The following is a 9495-nucleotide window of genomic DNA, read 5'->3' on the forward strand; positions in this document are numbered from 1 at the left end:
AAACTGCAGAGGTGCAAGACTGTGCTAAAAGTTGCTTTTTACAGCCATTTACATAACACTACCAGAGAATAATATAGTTTCAACGCCAAGATCATTGATGCTTCTCCAAATCAATAGGAAACTATCGTCCTATTGATATTCCTCACAACGATGAAGGAAATAGTCTCAATTGCTAAACTTTCACAAAATGCTAAGAGGCACACCTTATTTCTGTATGCTTAACTGGTGGTGGGGTGGGGAGCGCAACTAACGACGTTCTACTTACTGACTATGGAGAAATACCTCTGCCAAATTTGTTGTGTAATTTTGCTTATACTGTACTACAAATGACAGACACGAAATTCGCCTTACCCCTCGCTCATTCTCTAGCACCAATGCTAAAAAGCATTTTAAAAGCCGAAAGATACATGAGAAAGCAAGGAGACTGAAAAAACCCAGACTGGTACCCTGTGCCCAAAGACCTGAGCACGGTCTGCTCCTTAGGGCGCCTGACAAGAGGCTACCGTTACCAAGTGTCGACAGTCACTACATTGTATTTAGCCCACTAATAACCCCGATAGTTTGAAACTAAAGGGCGCCGGACCAGGCGAAGGCAGAAAACACTCCTCGGGCCGTTTCGTCCGATGTTATTCTCCCTGCCCCTCGTTTCCCCGTGGAAAGTCTGAGCAGCCTCTCGAAGACAGCCACACAGGCAGGGCACTGCGATGAGGGGTGAGGGGGTGCGGGCCCAGGTTAAGCAGGGAAACGCATTCACTCCGTCACGCAGGTCCTGCACACAGGCAGAAACCGGGAGGCTTCGGGGCCTGACGCCTCCCTCTGCCATGCGCCCCGCGGGCCTCGGCTCTCCGCCGCGACGGGGACCCCTCCCTGCCGAGGCCCCCCAGCTACGAGAAGCGATCCTGACTCGGCCAGCCCACCCGGAAGCCCTCCCCCAGCTCACACCTGCAGGCGCGTGACGCCCAGAGCCGCGCGCGCCCGCCCGCCCGCCCGTCCCGGCCCTGCCATCCCCGGCGCCCCTTCCCCGCGCGCCAGACGTCGCCCGCGTCTCTCCCCGGCCCGGGGTCAAACCCACCAGACGCCCGCCCCCACGGAGCACGCGCTCAACGCCACCGCCCCTCCGGGCCCCGCGCGCGCTCACGCCCCTCCCGGCCCTCTCCCCGCCGCGCGCGCTCACTCGCGAGGACACGCACACTCTGCGCCTCAGCTTGACAGGCCGGCCCGTACCGCGCGCTCCCGCGGGCGTCCTCGCCCACCCGGCGCCCCGTTCTGACTGGCGGTGCGCGGGGGAGGGGAAGGGAGGCAGTGGCCGTCGGTCCTCACTCACCGCCGAGCCGCGCGGGATCCGAGTGCGCGGCGTTCCACTGTGAGGCGATGCGCTGCGCTGCGATGCGCGCGGTCCCCGCTTCTCCGCAGGCTACGGAGGCGACGTAGTAGGGGAACTGAAGGGCTCGCGGGTCAGTCCCTCCCGCTTCACCTCCTAGGAACACGGGGACCCCAGAAACTAAAAACAAAATAAACAAACTTTCCCCTCCGCCTCCCTCCCCCAAAACCACAACACAAACACTCGTGGGCCCGCCCACAGCCCCACTCCATTGGCCGCAGGGAGGGTGCCTCCAGTTCTCACTGGCTGGCTTTTGTGCTTGTCAAGCTGCTGCTCCGCCCCTCCAATTTCTCCCCGCTGGTGTCGCCCCTCATTGGTCAAGTGCTTCCCGTTTGACGAGCTAGGATTGGCTGAACTGCCTGCGCCAATCATTCGGGGACACACCCCCTCAGCATCCCAGAGGCCGCTTCCTCGGTCGCGGACCGAGGTAGGCGAAGGGGAAACTAGAACATGATGGCGGCCGAGCTCGCCTGGCGTAACCATCGTCTATTTTCTTTTTTTAGCTCATTAATTTCTCGTCCTCGCGTTGTATCCCCTAAGCTCCTCTCTCCATCCAGTACATTCTAATAACGGGATGTATACGTGCCGGCTCCTTGATTTATCGCCTCCGAAGTGCTGAGTGTTGGCTGGTTGTGCGTCATTGGACTGTCAGAATGTCACTCCTTAGTCAAATGTTCAAACTATTGGTGGAACAGCAAGAATGCCTTCCAACAACAAGACCCAATGCCATTGGTTTGACTCCACTGAGTTCTTTCCTAGTACTTAATTGGACAAACAGGCGCATCAGTCAAATCTGAATTAGCTGTGCTACAGTTAATTGTTTGCTAAAGAGTTTGGGTGGCTGGTCTTTTGACCTGTAGCTGTCGGTAATAATGACAACCACTTATTGCGTGCCCATTTTGTGGCAACTACTGTGCTGAGTTCTTTACAAGGATTATCTGGTTAAACCTGTGAATTTTACATTCTCTAAATTTTATAGGTAGGAAACTAAGGCACCAGAGAGGTTGGGAAACTTGCCCAAGGTCACCCAGACAGAAAGAGTTAGTGGACCTGGCATTCGGTCCTAGGTCTATCTGACTCCAGAGTCTTTTCTGTTTTGAGTGCCTCTCCTTTTTTTAATGCCTTCTCCAAAATCGTACTGTTAGCCAATCCAACATATTAAAAACATTTCATTCAGAACTCATGTTTCTCAATCAGTTTCAAGTGGTGACATTGTTTGGGGCTAAAGCTATGGAGAGGTTATCATTGTCTCCACTGCATCTTTCCCACCCTAAAATAATCTTGGTGCTTCCTGACAGAAGTCCACCTATCGGTATGTTCATTTTTTCAGCTTTACGAACGGACATTTCTACCATCTTTGTGTGTCAAGCCTATCTCCTCAACCCCTGCAGCAATCTTCAAGAGCTGGAAACAAGGAGAAAGAGGTCTAAAGAGAGGTGAAAAATAAGTCACTTTAGAAATAAATAATTGATTGCGTGCAAAGGGAACAGCCCTTTGGCTCCTGGAAAGCTCCCAAAGCCACCCTCGATGCCGAGCAAGACCTGCGCTCCTGGCTGATGGCCATTGCATCTTTCTCTGTGGCAGCTTTCGGTGAAGTGAATCTAACATCCCAGACAGGGGAGGGCAGGATGCTTAGGACCCACTGCCAGAGTGCCAGCCCCAGCCTCTGGGACTGAAATGATCTCTAGGAGCACAGTGCTGGACTCTAGCCTGCATTCCATCCTGTGTAATTAACATTTTACCATCCCAAATCCCCGTCCCCTGTAGCTTCAGTGGGATCACCACCCTGGTTTCGCTTCCTGATCCAAGCTGCTGTGTAACCTTGTTGGCACTGCTTTAATAATAAAACAACCACTGTAACACAGTAATAATGCTCAACACTTATAGCCTTTCAGCAGAGGAAGACAAAGCATTTCACAAACATCAATTAAGATTGAGTGATAGGTATTCCTAGGGCAACTGACAGTAGAAAATCATGACTTAAATTCTAATAAAGATCCTAAGAACCCGAATCCTCATAACCACATGCACATAACCCATATTAGTGTTACCAGACTGAAGAGGCTCACCACCTGGGGTGTTCCATTCAAGAACAAGATATGGTCTTCATCAGGTAGGTTTATTCACTTGCCACAAGTAAAGGAGATGGGGATTCACATCCAAAACTCTATCTCCTTCAAGGGAAGCTTCACCATTTCTTATATATACTATTTGGTTAGTTACATATTGATTTCTCCTTGCAGTTGGCTACATTTATCTTGTTGAGTTCCTTGTCAAGCTCATCCTGTTTATAGCTGCATCTGTAAAATTCTGTGCTACATTTTAACATTTAGCAAGAACAGCATTTAGTAAGAACTGCCCAGACCCTGAGAGCCTGTCCTTGAGACCCTTGCCCTACTCAACACTAACATTTCTGTGTGGGATTCTAAACCAGAAAACATAATGAGAAATGATCAGGGTCCAAAACCTTCCTTATCTTCATAGTTGGTTGGTTGTACCTCTATTTTAACCCTTAAAATAGTGGTTTGTTTTATAGTTAATTGTAGGACACATCTGTCCCCAACTCAATTGTAATTTCCTTGAAAATAAATGGTTTCTTTTTCATCTTTGTATTGCTTAAATTGCTCTGATTATAAAAAGTCCTCAAATAAATAATTATTCAGCAAATGAAACATCACTGGAGGCAAAAATGACAAACTGTTCTACTTTGGGCACATCATGAAAAGGCAGGGTTCTTTGGATAAGACAATAATGCTGGGGAAAATAGAGAGCAACAGGAAAAGAGGAAGACCAAATATGAAATGGATTGACTTCATAAAAGAAGCCATAGGCATTAATCTACAGGAGCCGAACAGGACGTCATGGACACGAGTCATTCACAGAGTTGCCAAGAGTCAGAGCCAGTTCAATGGTACATAAGGTATGTAACACATAGAAATATTTATTGAGACTGACAGAACTTTCCTAAGGTACAAAGGCTACACAGATAAATAAAACACCTCTGTCTGGAGGGACCTCTGTCTAGTGTGAGTGACCAACACGTAAACAGATAGTCACAGTGCAGGTGGCTTGGAAGTACATGGGAGGGACCGGGAACTCAGTGTTGGTGGGACAGGGATGTCTTCCCAGAAGTGACATCTACAAATAGAAGTAAAAGATGAATTGTGGTTAGCTAGGCAAGAGACTGATGATATATGGTGACCAGTCACATTTGCCTTCTGGGGCCAGAGAGCAGGATAGGATTGTCTAGGGGTGGCTAACGTTTCTTCCTATAATCTTTGTCTTTGAGGGCCTTCAGCAATCTGTCCACTTCACCTCGCTGTAGTTCCCTGCCCAGGAGAAAGCAGGAAGCTGGAAACCCTATCGTGTTTGCTCGCTTGAGAACAGGAAATTTTCCCAATAAGATTACTGGTTTTTTTGGTTTTTTGTTTTTTTCCCCCTGATCATAAAAGTAACATTGAGTAGGGAGCATTTGAGATCTTGTTTCTCGTTCCCTGGCATATGTCATTGGTTTCTGCTCAAACTCTTAAAAAACTCGGGGGAGGGGGGAAAAAAAAAGTAACACCGAGTAAAGATTTCCAGACAATACAGAAAGTTTTAAAGCTCCCCACAATCCCACTACTAGAGCCAACTGTGGTTAAGGAGAATATCTTCCCAGACTCTTTATGAATAGACCCACACATGGATTTCTTCCAACAAACAGCGGGGTGTGGTTTAGGGTCTTGCCTGCACTCTGAGAGCTCTCATTGATCAGAACTGCAGCTTTGGGTGGAACCTGTCCTCACTTTCTCAATGAATAAGAGGGTGGTCAGCTGTGCTTTCTCTTCTAGGGCTTACTGGCATGATTTGGTGGCTGTGGAGTCAGTGCATGCCCAGAAAAGTCAGTCTGGGTCAGAGAATGACATGCTAGGGTACTCTCCTATATTCCTTTTCTAGTCTCTTCTCTGCATGCTATGTGGGGAAAATATTTTTTGTTTGTTTGTTCCAACCCACCCAGCTTTGAGAGTAAAAAGACTCATCAAGCCCCACATAACTTTATGCAAACCAAGTGCAATAAGTTCTTGAGCTCTATACTATTCTTAGAGCTCTATATGTGGTATTCTATGAAGCTGGATTTTTGCTGAGGGGAAGGCAGGTTTAATGACTGATAGCTGCCTTGGATGGCTACCAAAAGTACTCTAAGCCATTCCAAGCAACAGGCCTTCCTTTTTTCCCTTGAGAGAGTGTTCTGTGATCCCTGAATACATTGCGTTGGTCTGGATAAAATCCAGTGAAACAGGAATTTCTGTGAACAATTCTGCAATGACCCACAGCTCGAGGTGACATTGCCAGCTGGGGCTGCTCCAGCTCTGATTTTTGTGGCACAGGAGAACTCCCTCCACCCTTTGCACTGACCTCTCATTGCTATGAGACATTCAGAAGTACTCGTAAAGCATTCTTCAATTCTCCAAACTTATAACCATAGGAAGATCCCTGCAAAGGAACTTAATCCAAAAGACAAGGGACAGCTGACAACTGATCCTGCTCACTTGGATAGTGGGTGTGGCCACAGTCAAGGCCAAGAGCAGTGGGGGAGGGGAACTTTCTAGAGGGTGCCGATTACAGAGGACATGATCGTGAGCATTTATTACATGTCTGGTAGTATTTATTGTGCAACAAAGCCCTTGTGACAGATGCCATGCCACTTCTAAATCACCTCTCATTTCTTATGACCGCACTTCCTGAAAAGCTCCTCCTGAAGCAGCAAACGCTGATCCCTCCTGTGTGCTGGCCAATGCTAGAACCACAGGAGTTCACGAGAGAACCAGGAGAGGGGGCTATAAATAATAGCAACCCTTTCGTGAACGCTTGCTTTGTGTCAGATGCCGTGCTGAGGGCTTTACGTGGATCCTGGCAGTTAATCTTCAGGATAAATGTGGCTATCCCCATTTTCCAAATAGGGAAACTGTGGCACTGAAGGGCTGACTAATTTGTCCCAGGTCACTGCAGGTAATAACCTTGCAGTTGAACCCAGGCAGCCAGCCTCCAGAGTAAATGCTTCTCCATGCTGCTGTGTTGCCCTCTGAGATGTGTGTCCTAAAGACTCCACAATGCCTCTGGGGAGACAGGCAGCCTCCCCATGACTGTAGCCTCTTTGAGCTCAACCCATGCTCTTTTCCCTACGGACTCCAGGACCAGGTTGCACCTCCTCCTGGCTAAATTACTGCCTTTGATGGTCCTTCCTCCACTTCTTAATTGGGATTTAGCTCTCCCACTCCCATCTAAATAAATCCCTTCTTTCTTTCCTTCCCCCTTTCCTTCTATTTCCTTTTTTGTTTTAGCTTTTTAAATAATGACCCATGATGCTCCCTCATTCTCTAAACCTGGCTTCTAGCCCTAACTCTCTACTGAAATTCATTTCTTTGAGTGCATCTCTGACCCTGTGGTGGCCAAGATCTCAGTCCTGTTTCCATGGCTTCACCTCTATGTTTTACTCTGAGAATCTACTCTTAGCTTCCCAAAATAGCCAGCTTCCCTCTTACCTCTACAACTGTTCATGTACTTTTTAATACCACCTCTTTCTCTAAGCTCCTTCAAGGGAGCATGTTAATTCTTCTCTTCTTATGTTGCCTTCTGGGGTCACGGGGGTGAGGATGGGGAGCTGGGTCATCATCCTGCCGTCACCTCTAAATTGCATATTTTCATCTATCTCCAGCCGTCCTTTGCAGTCTGCTTGCTGGATGACCTGATTCAGGTCACGTAAACGGTCTGAGCTTCAGTTTCCTCATTTCTAAAATGAATATATTGAATCAGATTTTTTATTCTAGACTCTAAGATAATGATAAAACCTAAAGTTTTGAAACACATACTATGCCAAGCAGAACCAGCTACATAATTTGTGTCCTCTATCTCCAGCCTTCCTTTGCAGTCTGCTTGCTGGATGACCTGATTCAGGTCACGTAAACGGTCTGAGCTTCAGTTTCCTCATTTCTAAAATGAATATATTGAATCAGATTTTTTATTCTAGACTCTAAGATAATGATAAAACCTAAAGTTTTGAAACACATACTATGCCAAGCAGAACCAGCTACATAATTTGTGTCCATGTGAAAGGAAAGCATGAGGTTCCTTCTTCCAAAATTTTTAAGAATTTCAAGACAGCAACAGCAGAGCATTAAACCGAATGTGGGCCCCTTTGCCTTCTGAGAACAGGGTCCCATGGCACCATGCAGGTTGCACGCCCCTGAAGCTGGCCCTAGTGCCAGGCACAGTTCTAAGAATTGTATACGTATTCACTTATTTAATCGTCATAACCTTATGAGGTAGATACAGATGAGGAAACTAAGGCAGAGAGAAGTTAAGTAACTGTCCAAGGTCACGGTTTTCAATTGGTGGAGCTGAGAAAAATACCACCTGTCCGGTGGCGTTGTTGTGAGATCCACACAGTGAAGGACAGTTGCCCTCCCAGGGGACCCTCAGGAGGACTTCCTGGTGGCCCCTCGCCTGGGCCACATCCACCGTTTCCTCAGTGAGTTCACACATGCAGTTTCTGTCACCCAGGATGCCCCTTCTTCCTTCCCTCGTGCCTGTGTCTACACTTTCTTCAAAGCTCAGTTCGAGCCCCTCCTTCTCTAAGGGGCTTCTGGAGCAGAGAAGCCAGGCTGGCATCTCTTGTCCCCTCTAGATCTCTTCAGTACCGTGTAGAGTCAGACACTCCCTCCCATCCCTCCGCAGCCTGGCCATGGGGATGATGTATAGCCTTTAGAACTTACCCTCTCGAGACTCACTGATGACCAATCCTACAGACTAGTGAGAAAACTTTAAATCTCTCTCCACGACCTTGCAACATCTTGTGATAGCCTGTCTCGCCCAACAGACTGGGTGGGAGGCCTCGTGGGCAGATACTACGTCTGAATCTTCATTATGTCTTTGATGCTTATAATTCTCCCGAAAGAGTTCTTTCAAGATTCTGGACCTTTCCCTGGAAAGCCTTGCCTCATTCTCCCCTCCCCCATTCGTTCTTCAGGTGTCAGCGCAGGAAGCCTTCCCTCACCTCTACCTCCTGCTTGAGTTTAATGCCTTCTCTGGGTGTCCACACCCTCTCTGCTTCTTCTTCATAGCACTGACTCCCTGGGTCCATCTTCCCGATCAGGTTATGTATGTCTTGAGGGCAGAGACCAGGGCTGTCTTATTACAGTGCCTGGGGCATGGTAAGTGCTCAATGTTTGTTTGAACAAATGAGTAAATATATAAAAGTAAATATTACATATGTGTTGGTTAAAACCCCAGGTTCTTTTGTGGCCCTCAGCACAGGGCTGGACACGTGATGGATACTTATGTAAACTTATGAAATGGATGAAAACCAAGGCAAACTCCAGAATTTCTGTTAAGAAGAGGGTTTAGTGACAGCCATCTGGTTGGGGGGAGGAGGGCTAAGGGATTGTCTTGACAGCGCAAGGACAAAGCAAGGATCCCAGGTGTGACAGACAGTTGGAGGTTAGTGTTGAGAACCTGGAGGAAAGGTGTCTTGGGCCAAGGTTTGGCAAACGAGGCCTCACAGGCCAAATGTAGCCACTGTTTGTTTTTGTACAGCCCGTGAGCCAACGATAATGTTTACATTTTTAAGTGGTTGAAAAATTAAACTCGTGTTTTGTGACATATGCAAATTATATTGAAATTCATATTTCAGGGTCCACGGTTTCACTGGAACACGGTCACACCCACTCACATGCCGTAGTGGTTTAGTGCTACAGCAGCAATAGTTGTGACAGACACTTCATGTGTGCAAAGCCTAGAATATTTACTATCGAGCCCTTTACAGAAAAAGTTTGCCAAAACCTGGCTTCTGCCATCTTCTTACTGCTCTGACCAGAAAGAGAAGGGAAATGTGCCACCATCTGGCCACAAGATGTCAGCATTTCACCATGGTGGCTTCAGCCTCCGGCGCCTCCCTAAGAAAACAGCCAGGATCTCTTCCCAGTTCAGCTGGAACCTGCCTGAAGGGTCAGGGACCGGTTTGGGAAGTCCAGAGGCTTGGCGAAGGTTGGCAGGATTTCTGGATGTGCCGGGTTTTTTTTGTTTTAAGTTTAATCTTTTTTTTTTTTTTTTGTATACAAAGGATTCTGCAAACAAGC

General features: G+C 47.6%; 1 protein-coding gene across 2 annotated transcripts in view; it reads right to left on the reverse strand.

Annotated features, from left to right (window-relative positions):
• TNRC6B (trinucleotide repeat containing 6B) overlaps positions 1–1499 on the reverse strand; it is a 204229-nt gene extending 202730 nt beyond the window's left edge. Inside the window, exon 1 of one of the 2 annotated variants that reach the window (XM_025050577.1) lies at positions 1325–1499. The gene's annotated coding sequence lies outside the window, so the exon portion shown is untranslated. The other variant, XM_006917396.3, reaches the window with a different exon arrangement.
• Between the last annotated feature and the right edge of the window lie 7996 nt (positions 1500–9495).

Source organism: Pteropus alecto, unplaced genomic scaffold (assembly GCF_000325575.1).
Source record: "Pteropus alecto unplaced genomic scaffold, ASM32557v1 scaffold157, whole genome shotgun sequence".
In the NCBI taxonomy this organism is placed as follows: Eukaryota; Metazoa; Chordata; class Mammalia; order Chiroptera; family Pteropodidae; genus Pteropus; species Pteropus alecto.